This window comes from Aptenodytes patagonicus, chromosome Z, assembly GCF_965638725.1.
Source record: "Aptenodytes patagonicus chromosome Z, bAptPat1.pri.cur, whole genome shotgun sequence".
In the NCBI taxonomy this organism is placed as follows: Eukaryota; Metazoa; Chordata; class Aves; order Sphenisciformes; family Spheniscidae; genus Aptenodytes; species Aptenodytes patagonicus.
In genome coordinates, this window is record NC_134982.1 from 54,353,026 (window position 1) to 54,372,646 (window position 19,621).

The 19,621-nt window shown below is 41.1% G+C and overlaps 1 protein-coding gene across 1 annotated transcript in view; it reads left to right on the top strand.

The window, feature by feature from the left end:
- Window positions 1–19,621, top strand: part of MARCHF3 (membrane associated ring-CH-type finger 3) — a 76,009-nt gene that overhangs the window by 33,296 nt on the left and 23,092 nt on the right. The window contains exon 2 of the mRNA XM_076362269.1: window positions 18,890–19,032. The gene's annotated coding sequence lies outside the window, so the exon portion shown is untranslated. The remainder of the gene's footprint in view (window positions 1–18,889; window positions 19,033–19,621) is intronic.

Sequence of the window (19,621 nt, forward strand, 5' to 3'; positions counted from 1 at the left end):
AAGTTGTTACAGCCCAGGCAGTCTGAAGCATTTTAGTTTTGGTACTTTACAAAAAGCTAGTAGAGAAAAGGCTGGGCCACGTTCCAGCCCTGCAATGGGATTTCATCCTACATTTTAACTTCTATGCAATGATTAGGTTGTAGTACCATGTAGCGACTGCCAGTCTTCCTTGGGACTGTCTTCATTGTTGCTTTTACTTCTCTCTTAAGTCCCTCTGAAGGGGCAATACTAACAGCTAATGCTCTTGGTGCTGGCGAACCAAACATCTGCATGAGCAGTGGGGTAGAAACTTCTGGGAAGAGCAGCAGCTGGAGATAAGGTCTGAGGACAGTCAGGAGGTATGATGCAGCTGCAGAGATAGATGCAGTTGTTCAGCTCTCCTTTTCATTATTTTAGTAGACATCTAACCAGGGATTCTTACAGGTCAATGTGCAATTAAGAGAGCACCTAATAAGGGTTTAAAGTTGCACACTCAAAAATGGTGACTGCTGCTTTGGGATGGTCAGTGTGTTGTGCCTACCCATAGCTTGGTGTTCCTCACTGATACTTAATTCTTCCATTAAGGCAACATCAGTGGTGTGAAGGAAGAGGAAATAATCCAAGATGTTTGGATTGCAGGTGGATTGCAATAGACCTTCCTCTTCTTTTGTTGTCAAAACTGAGCTCTGGTATCCCCGTTCTCATTGTAGTTGACCAGTGCTTCATCTCAGGAGAGACAGCAGCATGAGGTGACGACAAAGCTGCAATAGTCTGCAATCCTTTTCCATGTAGTTCTTCCTATCAGTGTGTGAGCTGTGTGAGAACTTGCCTTGGCATTGCCTTGGCATCATTTTGAGGCCTTTTTGCAGTTTTTTTCCCCCTCATTTCCTTAGTCAGAGAAAATGGCCCTCAGCCGAAGTTGAGTAGTATTGATCATGTAAATCAGGGATCTGACCCATTGTTTATTAGCATTTGCATAATCGTTTGAAAATGCAAACTGCAGCATCACAGCTGTGTGTTCCTGCTCTTCCATAATACTCCAGTAGCAGCTCCAATTGACTGGTGGAGGTTTTATCGGTGGACTTCGGCAGTTGACTTTTGCCAGGGCTGGAGCAACGAAACCAGAGCAAGCTTGTTCTGTGGCTGGCACATCATCATGCTCAAGGGCAGTCTTGTGTCTTCCTCAGCCATATGCTTTACAAGCCTCACTAGGCTTAAGACTGGAAGATTAGTTTTCTCCTAACTAGCTTAGGGTTTAGGTAATTGGTTTTCTAAGGGCTTAAAAAATAAAATAAAATTGTAAATCTGACACAAGGTCAGTGTTAGTTGTTTGCTTATCTGCTCTAGGCTGTTCGTGAGAAGCATCAAATGCATTTATCTCTAAAATGTTTGGAAATAAAATGCTGTAGCATGTCATGTTTGTAGTTGGAATTAGTAAATATACAGGGCTTGTTTAAGCTGTTGGTATTGACAAAGTCATCGTAGTATCTTCACACGAGGACAGCCTTACAGCCTCATCCTTTGGGCTGTTTGAACCATCAAATTAATCTTTAAGGTCTGATTCCCTTTGAGCTCAGGTCTCTGTGAAACAGAATAAAATAACTTCTGTGGATGCCACTGGAGACCTTATGAGCTGTTACACAGATTCTCAGACTGACTCTTCCTAAGGTGAACCGTGCAAAGCCCATGGGGGATGGAGAAGCTGCTGGTGTGGATCCTCGGCTGATGGAGGCCATCCTGCATGAGGCACTTAGCTGGGCACTGCAGGTCGTGAAAATCCGGTGGGCGGTGGCAGCTGAAAGTGGCAAGGCTGGAGCAGGCAGCTGGACCGCAAAGCTTGCAGGGGGTTATCTTCCTGGATGCTTCACAGGGAGCCATGCTGGGCATTGACTGGACCCCAGACCTCTGCACAGGCTGCTGCCCAGAGCTAAGGAGTCAGGTCAGAGCCTGGCATGCTCAGAGAGCTTGACTTTGGGACAGACTGTGGCCATCACCTAGCACGTTGTTTATGATACTCCCTTTCTAAAGCGTGCACGAGAAATAACAGTTTGTAGTATGACAGCTTAAATCATGTCTGAGGGAGCCTGGTGCGGCATGGGGGGGAGAATTGCTGTGTGAATGGGAGTATTAATAAGAGAATAGGCTTTGTTTTCTAGGACCTGAAGATGATCAAATCTTAAGACTTTGGAAATTGAATCCTATCTCTTTCTTTTCCCCTCCCAGCAAAATGCAGAGCCACTTTTTCATGACTGCTGAACTACAACTGAAGTTGTAGTTTCTCTGACTTACTGCATGGGTCTGTGCCAAGGCAGGCAGGAAGATGAATGTGGTAGCTAATATTCCCATTCCTACTTTCCTCCTACTTGTGCCTGTAACCTTTCAATCCATGCAACTCAATTGCAGCATAAAAGGATAGTTTCCCTTATAGCAGCTTATTTTAAATTTTGGCTGTGCTAAAATCCGAGAGATCAAAGTATTTTCAATAGCACAGGAGGAACTCATCCATAATAAAGCCCTTAAAGCTAACTTCATAGCTGTGAGCTGACTTCATTGTGCAGGAATGGTCGGTCAGTCACTGATTGTGACTATAGGGTTGTGTTGCAGAGGTATGATAATCCTGCTTTTAAGGACACATCTTGGGCTGGAAATAATTGGCAGCTGCAAGGCTAGTGTAGGCTTTCAGCTGTGACCTACAACACAGAGTTAATTCCTAATTGCTGTTTGACTGCCTGTCATTCAGGTGCTGCCCATATGAACAGCCAGCATTTTACATGAACTGCAGAAGTGCAGCAGGGGAGAAGAACTGGAAGTACCTCACTGGACATTACTATTGTAATCATGCTCTGCTGCCATTAAGGTTTAGAAACAGGCAACTCTCTCAGTCCTTTGAGGTATTTTATACATGTGCATGTTGCTCTTCTTGCTTGCTCTCACTCTCTCACCCACTTGTTCATATTCTAGCTCATTTTACAGGTTTCAGACAGAGTTTGATCTGGTTAGTTTGATTTGAAAGCTTCTACTAACTAAATCAAAGTGAAATAATGAAAAATTACAAACTCGAGTGACTATGGCTCAAGTTTTGCCACGGGAATTGACTTTTTGTATATGTCTGTGTGTTAAAGCCAGATGATACAAGGACATCTTCATCCAAACTCATTTGGGTAGTGGCTGACAGACCTTCACCGTTTGCTTGTTCACACTTGGTTAGGAGCACAACATGTTCAGGAGTATAAGCAGGTACCTCTTCTTTTTCCTCCCTGAAGACTCAAATGGCGATGAGTTAGTTACTGCCTTCCATTTGCACAAAAAAAATTAAACAGGTGAAATTTGCCACCATCTGGACTCCCTCACCTCCTCCTGCACTGGCCTGTCGCAATTAATTGCTTTCGTTGAGCGTTAGGCTCCTGTTGTTTTGCTTTTGACAAGACACCTGAGCTCTGGCGAGGGCCAAGGTTGTTCAGTCTTTTGGGGCTGAGACAGGGAATTTTCTACCTCTGTTGTGCTTTTTTCAGCTCTGCTTGGCAGTTACGAGCTGATGGCTATATGCAATGAGACAGATAATAGTTTAGTTTCTGGGAACACTTGGTCACAAATACCTATCCATAATTAGTCCATCCACTGTCTGTATCAGCAGCCAGGAATGTAATGTGTGTGAAGCAGATACTGAGTGTCAGAAGGGGCAGATCTCACAAACATCAGATGCACGTATGTGTTTTAATTATTGCAAGGATGGGACTGTTCAGCTTTGGAGAAGAGCTGCACTGAGGAGGGGTTTGAACAAGACTTGGGCTTACTTTCAACTAATTTTTATCACTCTTTTGAATCAATGTTCTTCATTAGGGTTACAAATAAATTGTATGCCTGGAGGATATTACATAGACAAGTATGTCAAGAGCATTAAGATATATTTTATAGAATGATGTGATATCAGGAATTCATTCTTCATCCGCAGCTGTGGTAAAAGATAAACTAGGAGGTAGAAAGGAAGGAGAGTTGTTGGAGGATGTAAGCTTCCTAACAAAAACACTGGGGATGCTTTTGATGGAAAATTGAACAAATTTAAGGACAAGTATGACTGAGAACAATGCCCAGATGGTATGGGAAATGTAATTAACCTTTGGCAATGCAGCAGTCTCAAAACGATGAGACAAAAATTCACTAAGATTCACTAGTCTACTAAAATGTTCATACATAAAGTGATCAGTTTTTCTACTTCAGTATCAATGTTGTTATAAAATACCTATGGAAAATGTATCAAGACCCAGAAGCAACCACTTAAAAATGTAGTAGCCAAAGACAAGAAAGGTAAAAGTGATGGAGACAGCCTAACGTAAAACAGAAAATGACTGAGTCTTAGTTATCCAACTTACAGGGTGAAAAATGATCCTTCTAGCGATAGGAAAAAACTAGGAGACATGGTATGTAATGAGGAAATCTGTTTCAGTGCTTCCCTCTAACAAGGTGTACCTTCTTTCTGACCTGACAGGCTGATAAACCTTGGGATGCCATTAAACTGATAATGAAGCACCATGCTAAAAATAATCTGTCTGCTTTTTTTCTGGTTGCCAGAACCAGCAGAATCATCTGAGTAATCAATTTACTACCGAGTTTGAGACATCTCTGTGTGGAAGCCTCTTGGGATGAGAAGTGTCATCTTTTCTCTCTTGCTCAGAGCAGAGTTCAGTGCTCATCATGTGCTAAATAAGCAGATAGAATTGGAAACTAGTCATTTGATCCTGTTTGTTTGCTCACCATGTTTGGATTATTGTTAAATGTGCTTTAAAAGCTTAAGCCTGAGCATTAATTGAACCAAGGAAAGTGCTCTTCATAGAAAATGTGGTATGCTTGTTTATTCTTTTAAATAGTGTCCAGTTTTATGCAACCCCTTTGAAGCCAGATCCTCAAACTTCACATTTCATGGGCTATGTAAGTATAAATGGGTCTCGATTAAGAGACAGAACTAGAGTACCTACCTGGGGCTATTGTTTAGGACTTTTAAGGTTTCCATTTTTAGGTTTCATTGGTAGTCGCCTCTAACTATGCTCTCCTCAACTGCTGTGTATAGTCACTGGACCATAGGTGTCACAATAGAAGATAGTCACTGAATAGACTCTAGAAATTTCCACAGTCTTAATGTGGGGTAGGGCTGGCTGAAAATAAGTTGTTTAGAGCAGTGGAGGGGACAGAGGTCCACAAAACCCTGTGTTGTGGAAGATGAAAGTTAATCAGCAGGTTATGGAAATCCCACATCCTAAACCTCCATCAGAGTGTTCCTCCTTACCTACCTCACCAGCAAGCAATGACAGGAGGGCAAGTCTTGTCCTGCTCAGGAGCTACAGAGGAGGATCTTTAATTACTTGTTTTCCAAGAATGGGTAGTGTTTTGGAGGGTGAAGTAGGTTGGCATACGGCATTGTTGAAGGCAGATAATGATTTTATCTTAGCTTTTACTTCTGACCGTTCACAACTTCTCCAGAAACCCAAGAATTTTGCAGCCCCTGAGGCAAAACTTTTGAGCTTTTTAGTTGTTTTGCCCTTTGGCAGCAATTAACTTCACGTGGGTTTGCCTGCAACAGAGCCAACGTGCTCAGCCAAGTTCTAGCGTTTCCATGCTCCTGGATGCGTTCTGTGCCATCAGTGATGCTTTATGATATGCAAAGTGGTACGTGTGCATATGTTTTGATGAGACATAAGTGAATCTATAATAAGATACTGCTTTAAAAGGGTGGCAGGAGGAATATCATAATCATTGCATCCTCAAACCTAATGGGCCTTGGGCTTCTTATGGAATTTGGCCAGAGTCCCTTCATCATACCCATACAGGTAGGATGAACTCCAAACCAGAGCATGTTGGCGGCGAGGCAGTGGCCCACTTCTCTCTAATACTGTTCTCTGTCCTTACACATACTAGGCTTGACAGACATGCTTCGTCTTTGAGAAGGGGGAAGTTACCTTTCAAGCGATAAATCAACTTCAAAAGAATTCATATTCAGTATACATTGCTTATGGGACTGAATATTTACTATGAGTTGATGAATGTTGTCCCTTTAGATATGGGTATGTGTTGATTTTTTAAATTCATTCTGGCCAAAGTAACAGAAGTAAATTGTTTCATGATTGTAAACTGGGGTGTATTCCTGTGAAGTATGAGCACGAAGCCTGATCTAAGAGGCATTGAAAGAGTTTTTTCAAGGCCATTCAAAATGGACAACTACATATTTCTTATTTTGTTCTTTAGAATTGTCTACAATGCAAGTAGGTAAGATATTTTTCTCAAGGGTCTAGGACTTGGTACTGCTGGATGCAATTTCCTAGACTAGTAAGACCACACTCAAAATTCCTGCAGACATTAGATGAAGATTACAACTGATGGTATGTTAGTGATAGAGGGCCAGAATTTCGCTATGATGGCTAGCTAGGAATTTCACCAGTTGAGAGAGCTATACAGTGGTATAAAATCAGGTAAACTATACTGTACATGTAGCCCCTGAAGAAATAGATAGTGATGGTACAACTTAGGCAACAGTTATTAGAGTGCTGCAAAGCTCTAACAGCACTGGCGCAAGCTGAGATGTCATCATCAACCTGTTTCACTATCACAGTCCTGTACCAAGCTGATCATGGGCACGCAAGAAAATCTGCATCTCAGGGGTGATTTCAGTGCCAAAGTCACAATAACACAGAGATTAAAATCCCAGCTGAGATCAGCACCTACTCCGAACTTCCATTGCCTTATAGTATTATAGAATAGAACACCTAGTTCACTTCTAACTCTTGTTATTATTATTTTTCTTGTGGGTATTTCTCTTGGATTTGGATAAGGAGAATAATAATTGTTCAGTCAAATTTTACCTATGCAGTTTTGATTTAGTTCTGTCTTGTGGTTTTGATTCACTACGGCAGCATTTCAGTTATTTTCTTGAAAAGTACTGAACAGAAATTGGATTTGATATGCTTTGTTTACAGCAATTATTTTTCATTACCAGGTCTGCATGTCAGGTCTGATTTGTTTGACCAGTGCCAAGTTCATTTGACAATGACTAAAAGCATTCTTGGTGTCCTTGTTGCTGGAAAAGGAATGGGACTGTCCGGTCCCTGTAGCATATAGTTTTACACAGCACAACACATATGCATGTAGAACTAGTTAGTGTAGGGAACTATCACTGGTTTTAATTAACTTGCAGTACTCCCATGTGCTTTTCACATGTGGAGTGATCTCTAGAGCACAAGTCTTGGAGTTTGATGAAAGACACTTTCCCCCCAGAATTCAAGTTCAGAGGAAAATCTTTATGTAAACATTGTAGAAAACCACGGAGTCTACATTTTGCTCCTGCTGAGAAAAACAAACTCTTTGTTCTCATATTAGTATATCTTCCTGTGTGGAGGAAAACACAGTGAGAGTATTTTCAGGTGCTTTTGTCTGAAGGGTAAGAAGAGAAAAGGGAAAAGGAAAAGAGCTGAATTTTGCGTCATTTTTCTTTAAAGAATGTTTTCTCTTTTTTTAACCAATATTTTTGGATGACTAATTCCCTCATCAGTAAACATCAAAAACTCATCTAGTGCCACCTAAAACACTACACGATAAAATAATACAAAGTAAATTCTCTTTAGTGAAGGAGAAGGGCTTGTTAGATGGCACCTTCAGAAACACATGGGGTGATCACACAGTCGTAGAATTAGAGAAAGCATATATTTTACATATAAATATGTTTGTCTGGGGCATGCTTTGCAAAGCATCACATACAAGCTAAGTTTCATATATTTACAAAGTGTCATCAGCTGATTCATTGCTGAATAAAACATTAGAAGACTTTAATCTCCCCCAAGGAGTTTGCAGTCTCATTGTAGTGCTGAGAAACACAGTATGTAGGGGAGAAGAGATAGAAGCCTTCCCTTCCTTCAGCTTAAGTTCCATTGTACTTAATGCACGTAGGCTTCAATACAGAGTACCAGACAGTGCTTTTACTAATGCAGATATCTTGCATAGTGCACTACTGAAAGGCTTCACAGGGTAAGATACTTGGGATGCATCACATAGGAAGGAGAGAGGTGCTCCGCACAGGAAGTAAATGTTAACGTTAAATATTTATGCAGATGAAGACTAAGAAAAAAGAAATTAGTATAAAGGTATCTGAATGATTTCAGGTTAAAGTACAATGCATTAAAACAGAGGTATTCAGGGTAAGATAATAATCTTTTGTTTCTCTATTTCAAAACTGAAATCTTAAAGAGAAGTTGTATTCATTGAGCTTCTAGTGAAGTTTTTGTTAGCAAGTGTAAGACTGACATAGCCAATATTGCTAAACTCTAGAATTAAAATATAAAGCTATTAAAAAGATAAATGTTTTTATTTTTCTACTTATTTTAATTTGAAGTTGGTTTTAGTGCATTTTTTTAACTTTCATACGTTCAACTGCTTTTCCAACAATGGTGAGGACTATAAATGTGATATTCTTAATGAGATCATATTTGAGTGCAGTCTCAGCTGCAAGAGCTGGAAGAATCAATTATACTAAATGTGGGCAAATAATTGACTTAGCAACAATGAACAAAAGAATTAGCATTTTAGTTAAGCTATCTGTAGAAATACTGTGACCGTATTTCTCCAAGAATTCTCCTTTAATAATTAAAAACGTTTTGCTTTTTGCTTTTCATCCCTGGCTCTGTTTGCCCTGCAGTTTTCAGACTCTTGCCTCCATCGCCAGCCAGTGCTGCCTGTGTTTTCTGTTGTGCAAGCTCTTGTACAGAGAAGTTGCTTGGTCATAGTCCCGCTCAAGATCTAGGCGGACTAGACCACTGTGAGCCATGTAAAACCACAGGTTTACAAACTACTCTCATTTATCAAAGAATTCTGTTACACAAGCTTTACATGAAGAGGAATTCATTACTAAACCCCAGGCATGCAGTTAAGCAATATTTACACTATTTGCAGTTTAAACAAGTCATTTTTAGCTTGACCTTACCTGGTCAGGAATAATCAGTTGAATTCAGCTGATGTTTACCTGTGTGAGTAGAAAATGAACCACAGTTAGGGATTTATTATGTGGGACAGGGCTATAATTCATGTGATGTTAGCAGCCCTCCTTTTAGCCTTGCAGTGGACATGGTGAGAGCTGTTTTTGAGTTCCCTGGAAAAAACATGGCCTTGGGAGTACATAAACATAACTTTGAGCAGCATTTTCACCTGAGCTTCATCCTGCAGCTGCTGAACAGTAACTTTGAGTCCAATATAAAGCTGCGGGAGGTCAACAGTAACATTTCCATCAAATGCAGCACATTTGGATTGGGTCTGACTTGACTTGTCCTCTTAAGACTTTGTATTTAACAAAGACTTTAAGACTTTGTATTTGAAAGAGACATTGGTCTTCACACTGTCTTGGTTCTCACTGTCTTCTGAAAAAAGTTAGCTATAAAACACCAGGGTGTAGTAGGTGTCACTTCTGTTACATTTTTTTGGTGCTGCCCCAAAGTGTGCAGATGCAGTGTGAGTCCCAGAGGGCGTGATGAGATGTGCTGTGTGGAAAAGCATCCCACACTCTTGGATTACGCTTATTCTGGTAAAATAAGCACCAGAGATGAAGGATGTAAGTCGAAGAGAAGCCAAACAAAGTCCAGAGGCGCTGACTGATCTGGTTAAAACTGCTGTTGTTGGAAATTGCAAAAGACAGGTTTCCTGATGAAGTCCTAGGTACTTGCAGAGAAAGGGATTTCTGAAATTTTTACAGTTCGTGTGATAAAGGAAGTGCAGTATAAGTAACATGTATTGTGCAAAAAAAGATTGTTACTTTTCAGAACGAAGTACTTAGTGATTTTTAGAGATGAATCCTGGCTTTAAAGGACTGACATGGGATTCCTTGTCCTTTGGCCCTTGTTGAAGAGACATTAAATTCTCATGGTGCAAGCCTCATCTTACAGGTTTTAGGCCAAGAAGTAAACATGCATGTCTGGCATTTGGTTACAAAATCTGCTTGTCATCTGTATAAAGTGACCCAACTTAGGAAAAATAAAGAGAATCTAGAACTTACTTTCTAGTGCAAAAACGAGCTTCCAGGCCTCTTAACTTGTAAGCTTTCAGCATGTAAGTAGATACTAATTCTGTCACTGCATTTTGGTGCTTAAGTGTGAAAACACCTGCAGTTTAAGCCATGTCCTGGGATGACACAAGGTGTAAATAAATCACTTGGAAACAGTGATTCAGGGCAATGCCATCCCCATACCCCCCTGGGGGAAGCCACGCTTCAGATTCATTCCGGGTCAGACCTCAGGAGCTGTATTTATTCATTAAGCCACATTGTTTCTGTGGGAAGCCAGACTTCCCAGTTCATATCCACTAATCAAAAGAAATGGAGAAGAGCACTGTCCCAGCACTTAGCATAATTCTGGCAATAATCATCATTTTGCAGCCTTAGACTTGGTCTTTTAATAAAGGTAGCTTTGGGTTTCTGCCGGAGGGGTAACTGATGCACTTGTGGCTGCAGCCTGCAGAGGGTTGGTGCAGGGTCAGTCCTGCTCCTCAGGTACAGCCACTGCCAGGCTGGCAGAAGGGAAAGGAGCTGCCCGAGGGAAGCTTTGTCTCGTTGTCCTCCAAAATTTGTCATTAAGCGGGGCCAGAATAAGCAGAAAGTTTGTGGGCAGGAGTGGGGAAAGAAGGGAGGGGGAGTGTGAAAAGGACGTGGCAATGAAAAAAAGGGAATTTAAGAATGTGTTAGGGTGAATGCCTTCCTCCGTTTGCAGGGATTCAGGCCAAGTGTAGTCACCCAGAAATAGGTGCAGGCAAGCCTTAGCCTCCAGTTCCAAGTATTCTTCGCTTTCTCAGTTAAGGAAGCCTAGTAAAAAGATTTTTATAGTGGTAAGCAGCATAGAGGAGGTTGGGGAAAGAAGCTGGAAAATACTTAATCATTTTGACTCCTCCACTCAAGACTGTCAGCAAAACTACTACATCCTTCCTCACTGAGGATGCTTATCTCGGAGCAGCATGTCTTTAGTACCCCCTTCCAGAGTAACCTTTACCACTCACGCTCCTGTCCTCCCTCCCTAATACATCAGGCACAATGCAGAGGCACGGGATGTCGCCCAGCGTTCGGAAGCCAGTGTATGTCCCGCTCCAGGGAGCTGAGCACTCGGGGGACCCTTAGACCAGAAGAACCCATGTTAGCAACTGGCGCCTGGACTTGAAGCCGCAACAGCTGGTTGTGTGGGCTGGGGTAACTGGAACAGAGTTACAAGGAGTGCTGGGTAGGCAGAGAGAAAGACGGACTTTCAGCAGAGCTTGTGCGTACGTCTGGTGCATGCAACAGGCAAATGTAGATTACGTGGCTATTCTGAGAGTGTGGCTTGCAATGCCAACCCGTTGCCAGGAATTTACAAGTGCAAAATTGGCAGCATATACAGAAACACTCGTTTGTTTCCCAGATTATGCTTAGTAAGGGTGCAATTAAGCACATTAGGCTGTTTTATTCATGCCTATGTTCTACGAGCTTCTACAGGCACAGGGAGCCGATTCACACAAAGGGCAGTTGTGGAAATACTGGTTTTCTGCAGCCTGTGTTGCTCCAGAGAACCTGGAAGCAACTTGTTCAGCTCAGGAGGGAAAATCTGTTGGCAGCACCATTCAGTATGGTGAATCATAACTTCCTCCTGTTTGTCTAGTAATCCAAAACGTCTTCTAGGAAAAATGAGACAGACAGGTCTTGCATTCCAACTCCTATGAGGAAAGACATTTCCACTAGAAAAGACTAATACTAGAAAATAAAATTTATGTCTTTCCTTAAGCTTTGAAACAAACTATCATTACTATTTCCAGATCAGTTGTAAACTGTATATGTATCTTTTTATTTTTATTATTAATGCAAGACTAAAATGCCGCCAACATAAGTACTTGCGGTATGTATTATCATGTGACATCTTCCATTCTGACAACCAACAAAAGAAGAAAAATCTGAGCAAAGACTTAAGTTACTGGCTGTGCAGACATATAAAGCAATTTATTAAAGTCCACGGTGCCAAAAAGGTAGTCCATTGCTCTCATGAAAAGTGGTTCAAGGTTCAGTACATAACAAAAAAACCATTGATTTATGGGTGGGCAGTGATTTTTTTAAATGCATGGGAAGACTCTTAAGGACTATTCGTGCTGAACTGCTTTATGCTACTGCCTCAGACTAGCACTCAGTTCTTTGATGTGCTTGTTTATAAAATTACACTTCACATGCTGCCTACTGCATGGTAGTTTTTAAGAGGCCCCGGAGCTCTCTGCAGTCAGACCAGCTGAGCAGAAAATGCTATCTACAGCATGAAAAATTAGTAAACTGTGGGTTGAAACAGCCGAACTAACATTGCCTAATATCAGTGGGGTTCGGCATTGCACTACTTTCTATGTGTTGACATGGTTTAAACTGAAATCTTGCAAGGAGTGTAAAGTTTACCACCCTCCTCAACTGGTAAACAAGTATTACATCTTCCTCTTGCAGCATTCAGTTGTCTTTCATAGCTCCTTGGGAGGGTTTGGTGTGGTGGTGTAGCTTTTACAAACTGAATGCTGTTGACAGGTTGTATGGTTTCTTAACAAAAATGTTCTCCAACATAGAATCAGAGACTCATAGAATCACAGAATCATAGAATCATAGAATAGTTTGGGTTGGAAGGGACCTCTAAAGGTCATCTAGTCCAACCCCCCTGCTGTGGGCAGGGACATCTTCAACTAGATCAGGTTGCTCAGAGCCCCCTCCAACCTGACCTGGAATGTTTCCAGGGACGGGGCATCCACCACCTCTCTGGGCAACCTCTTCCACTGTTTCACCACCCTCAGCATAAAAAATTTCTTCCTTATATCTAGTCTAAATCTACAGCCCTTTAGTTTAAAGCCATTCCCCCTTGTCCTGTCGCAACAGGCCCTGCTAAACAGTTTGCCGCCATCTTTTTGATAAGCCCCCTTGAAGTAGTGCTAGGCTGCAATAAGGTCTCCCCGAAGCCTTCTCTTCTTTAGACTGAACAACGCCAACTCTCTCAGCCTTTCTTCATCCTTCTCTTGTTATCATGTCCCAGAACTGCTGTGCCCCGGTGCTGATTCCTCTCTGCCTTTTTCACTGATGGCTTGATGCCAGTGAGTGCTTTGCACCTCCATAGTGGACAGGTTAGGCAACATCTTACATGTCCTCCTGTATACGAAGCCACATGTAACTATCAGATGTAGGAGTTATGTCATCTTCTCAAGTTGCATAAATTAATTTTTTACTCTGGAGGACTTAAGGGTCTTATGTGCACCTCCTGTGGAGTTAAGATGTTTTTGCTGAAAGTTTCTGTACCTTTTTATTTTCTTTATTTTTTAACAAACATAGCAAGTGTACCAATTTTACTCATTCTTACATCTACTAAGGCTGTAGGAGAGCTGGCATTTCCCATTATGAGTTCTGGGCTTAGCTGCTGTAAAGTCAGTTCAAAGAACAACCCTGATACACACACAGGATCACGCAACAGGACTGGAACTGAGTGCAGAGGAAAAAGTTAAGAGTAGCTGATGAGCTGGGGTCTTGGGGAGGCAAATGCAGAAGGGACAGGGCATGGCCAGATGCATGCCACAGGGGACAGGAGCAGCAGGTTGGGAGCCCGGCCTGTGCCTGCCCTTCAGACATCTCCCATGGCGCAAGGTTCCTAAGTTAGTAATTATCTGACAGTTGCCAGCTGATTTCTAAGAAACGTACTGAAAGAAGTATGGTTCTATCCCCCATGTTGGCGGACAGCTACAACTGGAACAGCCAGTTACTCCATTAGTTTCTTTACTCAGTAGCCTCAGTGGGATTGAAACCAGGAGGGGATCCATGCAGCTCTGTGTGATGGAGTGTGGAGGGAAGAGTCAAGAAACATTTAAAACAATTCCAGCTATGAATGCCTTGGAAATTACATACAGAAAATTCCTTCATGAGTGTCAGAGTTACTAAAATAAAAGTTTCAGGTGCCCCAGCGTGTCCTGCTCTCTTTAGAAAGGTTCTTGCCATGCCATCTTCACGGTACCCAGTATTGTTTCTTAATAGGTAAAAAATTAGGAAGTTTCACAGTACTCTGGAGTTGAGAATTCTGGCTCTCTGGCGTTTTTCAGTGGGAAGGTGAATCTAAGAGACAAAGCAGCAAGCCATCCAGTCACTGCAATGCCTGTTTTAGTCTCTGGAGCATCTTAACATAGCTGCAGTGGGATGGGGCTTAGTCACAGCTGGCTTAACCGCCTAAGTATTTAGCTTCTCACAGAGGTTTGCCAACCAGTCCTGACTTATATCCTGCTGTAACGAAACCCCTAATAGTAGTTTAATTAAAGCAGAGGTCTTTTGTGCATAGTGGTTTATCTCTATAAGGATCATGCAAAGTCAGCATAACTGGAAGATGGACATGTTCTATATTGAGAAACTGCTAAAAAAAAAAGACTGTCTTAAGAGTCAGGATGGCATAAAAATACTGTCTAAACCTTAGTGAGGGAAAGATGAGTTCCTGTTCTCCATTTCAAAAAACAAAGCATAGTGTATGTACGCTGTAATACTTGTTTGATAGGTTTGAAGTGAAGAACACCTTTTTCACACAGCCTCTGATAACTATATTACAGACAACTTTTGAAACGAGTAATTTGTTCATTAATTAGAATGCAACAATTTGCATTCTGAGTAATGAGCTAGGATTAATAGAAGAAATAAAGGTGTTTCTCCACGAGGTGCACTGTTCTTCCAGATTGCAGTACGATGCAGAATTGTATCTGTGCTCCAGGTCTGCTGACCTGTCCTGAAGTAAAACTCTGTCCATGAACACAAGTCACTGGGCCAAACTGCTAGAGTAATCTGTGCAAAAGAGATTGGTTTCTACCTGCAGAATCTGTTGGCAGACTGAGGCAGTCATGGGCCCATGTAGGAGACACGGCCCTATCAAGTCACTCAGTGTGAGTATGTGGCTAGGTTTCACTCCTGGCCTTCAGGACAACTAGTTGGCCATTTCTACTTGATACTGGACTGTAATTTTAATCTTGAACACTGGGCTGTGGATAGAGTGGAAAGAGAATTATTCTTCTGGCATGTGAAAGTTCATAAATAGGAAACAAAAATACGTCTCTGAAAGCTGTTTTTTTTCATAATGCCTGTGGTTTTTTAATAATGCAGTATTTCTTGGGAACATGTCTCCAGATGGTAAGGTAGTGGTTTTTCATGCATGTTTTTAAGTCTTGAAGCTGATTGATGCATGCGTGAGTTGCATTTCTTGAAACTAATAAGGTGACTCATGGGAACATGGAAAAAGAAAGGTGAATGGATTTCCAAATTTGAAACTGGATGATTATGAGAGATGCAGTATGTGCTATTCTTAGCAAAGATGCTGAAAAAAGGAAAAGCGAGCAGTTCACACACAGTCTCTCCGTGAATATTTGTTTAACTTTTGCAACCCACTGCTTGAAGTGTAAGATCTTTTCGTCTCATGCAAATCTAAGCCACTCACAGCTTCAGCAGAAAAGCATCACTGCTTAAAAAAGTCTACTGTGATAATTTAACTCTTCAGCATGATAATGCTTTATGGGTTTAAGAAATTAGGTTAGTTCATGCACAGTAGGAAAGAGTGCAAAAACGATTCCAGTTGTAGGTGCTTATTGTAAATGCAGATGGTTTCTTCTTTAAATTCCTTTTCAGGGCAGTAATGCTAGTTTTTAACCTCTTATATTTGAGTGTAATTCAGTAAGAGTAACAGTGCCTTGCTCACTGGAATTTGTTGAGTCTCATGGTTTCTCTTGATACAGAAGTTATAAATCTCTTAAAAAGAAATATAAGCATGGGAAAGAAGATATGCTATAAATACCTTGCAGCATATAAAGAAATGTTTGTTGAGCTCAGTGGGGATGTATTGTTAGCAATAATCAGCAGTTGACTAAGCCCAGAAGTAGCTTGTCTCTGAAACAAAGATTGCAAGTGTTTGGTGGCATTTGTTTGTGGGGCTAAGCCACTTTTCCAAAATATTTGCATTCATTCATATAATGTCAAGAAGAAAAATACTTCCAGGTACCTCTTAATAACTACTGAAGCCCTAGAAAGCAGTCTGGACTTTGGAATTATTTAAAAAATGAAGCAGGGTGGAGAGGGCAGAGAGAGGCAAGATAATCAGATGATGTTGACTTACATTTTGACACTGGGGGTAGCAGCCAGCAGATCAGGAGAGAAAAAAGAGCGTAAGTTATCCCTAACATTTGCTAGAATAGCATTCTATAAATTGTTATGGGGCAAAGGATGTAGGTTGCACTTGAGTCTTCTGCCCAGCTCCAACATGACCTCAGATAATTTGCTTGACTACACTGCATCTCATTCCCTCCTGTAGTTTCTTGCTTCACAGTGACAGCTAGGTTTAATTTACTAACTGTATGTATAGTGCCTGCACATTTTTTGAAGAAATAGCATAAATAACCACAAACTACTGTGATCATCTGCATCTGTAACTGTCTAAATTGAACAAAATAACAAGTAGACTTGTTATTATGAGACTTGTGCTTTTCATGTCTGTAAACCAGAGCGCTGAATGCAAAAGTAACAGGAACATATGCGAGACTTGCAGTGTTCGCTGAGGGATATTTACTCCATAAGCCAGTGAACAAAGCAGAAGGAATAAATCACAACTAGGACACTCTAATCAGCAACTAATAGAATGCTGTTCCACTATGTCATCCCACCAGGAAAACCTGTACTGACCTCTTGCCAGCCAGGAATTTGAAATTTCTGAGGGCACAGAACAGCTCTGAGAATTTAACATCTTTTTTTTCTCCCCCCCACACTTATGGTACAAAGAAAATACATGCAGTATCTTTGCTTTTACTCTGATACCCATAAACCCATATATATATATAAACCGGCACATATGTAACACACTAAAAAAGAATTTCTTCTTTTCTCAGGATTTTTCAATTTGTGATCATTAAACAACTCTGAAAATGGGATTTTTGTATAGCTGATTGCAGTAATTGCACAAGAAAGTGAAGAGAAGAAATATACCAAGAACTACACAGTTATCAGTGATGTTTGGAAGATAGTGTTGAAATTGGAGAGTCATTCTAAAAGACAGTTAGACTTTGCCACCTCCCATCAGAAGATCTCATGTCATGGAGGTGAGAAGAGGGAGTCAGAGACTGGTACCAAAGGCAAAGCAGAAACACTAGAACAGGGAAAAGATCTCGTTTAAATATTACAGTAGTAAGGTAGTCTTAAAATAGATTTTGGATAGACAAGAGACGTGCAAAAGGAGTGGGTGTAGTAACACAGAAAAGAAAAAAAGAGCTAATTACTAGATTTCTTCAAACATACATCTGTCATGCCAAATTCAGCCACTTTTCTCTGAATTTTCTGGCATCTGAAATAAATGTTGATATTCTGGCTTCTCCCATTTAATATTGCCTGTCTCCCTAAATACCATCTAAACACATCTTCCTGCTTTGTTCTTCATTTTTCCTCTTCTCTTAAGATATTTGTGACAGATTTCCACCTCTTTCAGGTGAAAAACATTCTGACAGAACATAATACATACGTATGGGTAAATACTGACTTTGGGGTTTTGTGGATATTAAGATTTACAGTTCCTTAATGTCAGCTTTGACTTCAAATTTGCTTAGGAGCTCTGTGCTTCTCGGGAAAATTAACCTTCATTATTTACCACAGGGTTCAGTATTAAAGCACATATTTAATTCTATAATTTTATTACTGTCATGCACATATGCTGATTTTATGTCAAAATGATTCCTTTGAAATCAGGAAAATACATTGTAACTTCCATCTTTCTTTAAAAAAAAGAGGTAGAAAGGGGTTACATCTATTTACTATGCCAAAGTGGGATATCAATGCAGTACTGTACGCAGAAATTTGAATTAACATCATTGCTGGGATATAGCTACATTATTTCTGGTCTACTTTAAGGCGTTGCATTTAGTTGCATCATCTGATGCTTCAGCAAATGCTCTGAACTCATCAAGTGGCTGATGGATGTGTTTGTAAAGGCTTGGATGGTCACTTTATACGCAACGATAAACTCGCTGTTGTACTTAATGAGGTCAGTGAAGTAACCAGAAAAGAAATATATAATTCTGTAGCATGGGTCTGTAAGCATGGTACTGCCTAGGCTTTTTAAGTTTAATGAAGCAGCTACTCAGCCTCTGAATATTCTTGTTGAACAGTCTCAGCATGGATTTTAAAACTAAAATGTTGCTGATACCACGGTCTCCTTGGAGAGTCCGTGGTTCTTATTCTCTTAAAAAGCCTGCATCTTTTATGTGTTAATGGTTTTGAGATCAGCCATTTGCTTCATTTTCGTTGTAAATAAGGGCCAGAGTCTGATTTTCTTCCCCATTCTCTGAACACTCTATCCCCTGTAAGCTGTCTCATCAGCCTCCAGTTCGCTCTCTGGGGTATGCATGGTCTGAAAATAGCTGAAATAATCCTGTAAAACAAACACTTTGCCAAGCATTTTCCTATTTCAGATCCCTTTCTAAGAATATAAGTCCCTACATGAAAACTTGCATGGCACAAGTGGTCCAGCACCCCCATCACATCCTCACATGCTACAAAGTCTTACTGCCAAAGATGTCATTCAGGAGACTTCAGAAAGTTAGCACTGCCATTTGCTCAAATCTAATGAGATCAAATTACAAGATTTCTTTTAAAACCCAGAGAAATACCTCTGTTTAAAAGAGTGGATTAATGTTTAATTTTTAAAGACTCTGTTTCCTGTGAGGTACTGGTACTACACAAGTAACAGTGGTGTCTGATGCAAAACACTTTTTTTGAAGGTTAAATGCAGTGCAGAAAAACGTGCCTGATTTCAACATGCGAATATCATAGTAGTAACCTGTAGCATTTACATATGACTGTAGCCAAGTGTCTCAAGGCATGCTAGGAAGTCTTTCCCCCCTTTTGCAGAGGGATTAATCCATCCCGTATGTATGCTGTCGGTGACCGACCTGGAGAGCAAGCCTGCAGGCACATAGCCTGGTGTTCTGCCTGTTGAACCACGCAGCCTCCTCTCACCGACAAGCATACTCAGCAAGGAGCATCGTACGAAGGTATCAGGAATTTATGTTCCCAGGGTCTTTGTTACCAGCATAATCCTTGCTTTGCAGTTACCATGGTTGAAAGCCTCATACGAAATACACTCTAAGTGATGGGAGAAAAAGCAAAGCAAAGAAGACAGGCAGAGGCAAGCTGTGATTTCTACCTCACCTTGTGGCATAAGTTATTACTGCACGCAGGGTGTTATTAAGCAGGTCTGTGTGACAAAAGCCCTGCACAGGATTATTTGCCGGGTCCGTGCTCTGCCATGGGTTGGTGATGGAAGGCACTTTGCAGCAGTGGAGTGTTTTCATGGGGGATTTGGAGCTGATAGGCCACTTTCTCCTCTGATACATAGCTTTCCCCGTTGGTGGGCAGGGGCAGCCTTTCAGTTTAAAAGCACACAAGGTGAAGATTGTATGTTCCTTTGCAGCATTTTGGGGGGGGGGGCACAAAAAGGTGCAGTCTTTCCGTTTATCACTCGTGACTTTAGGAGTCTGCAGAGAAAAAAAGCAGTGCAGAGCCCCATCTTGCTGTTTCTGAGATGTACAGACTGTTTTTCCGCGACACATAACGTTGTAAGCTTCCTCTCCCTGCTGAGCG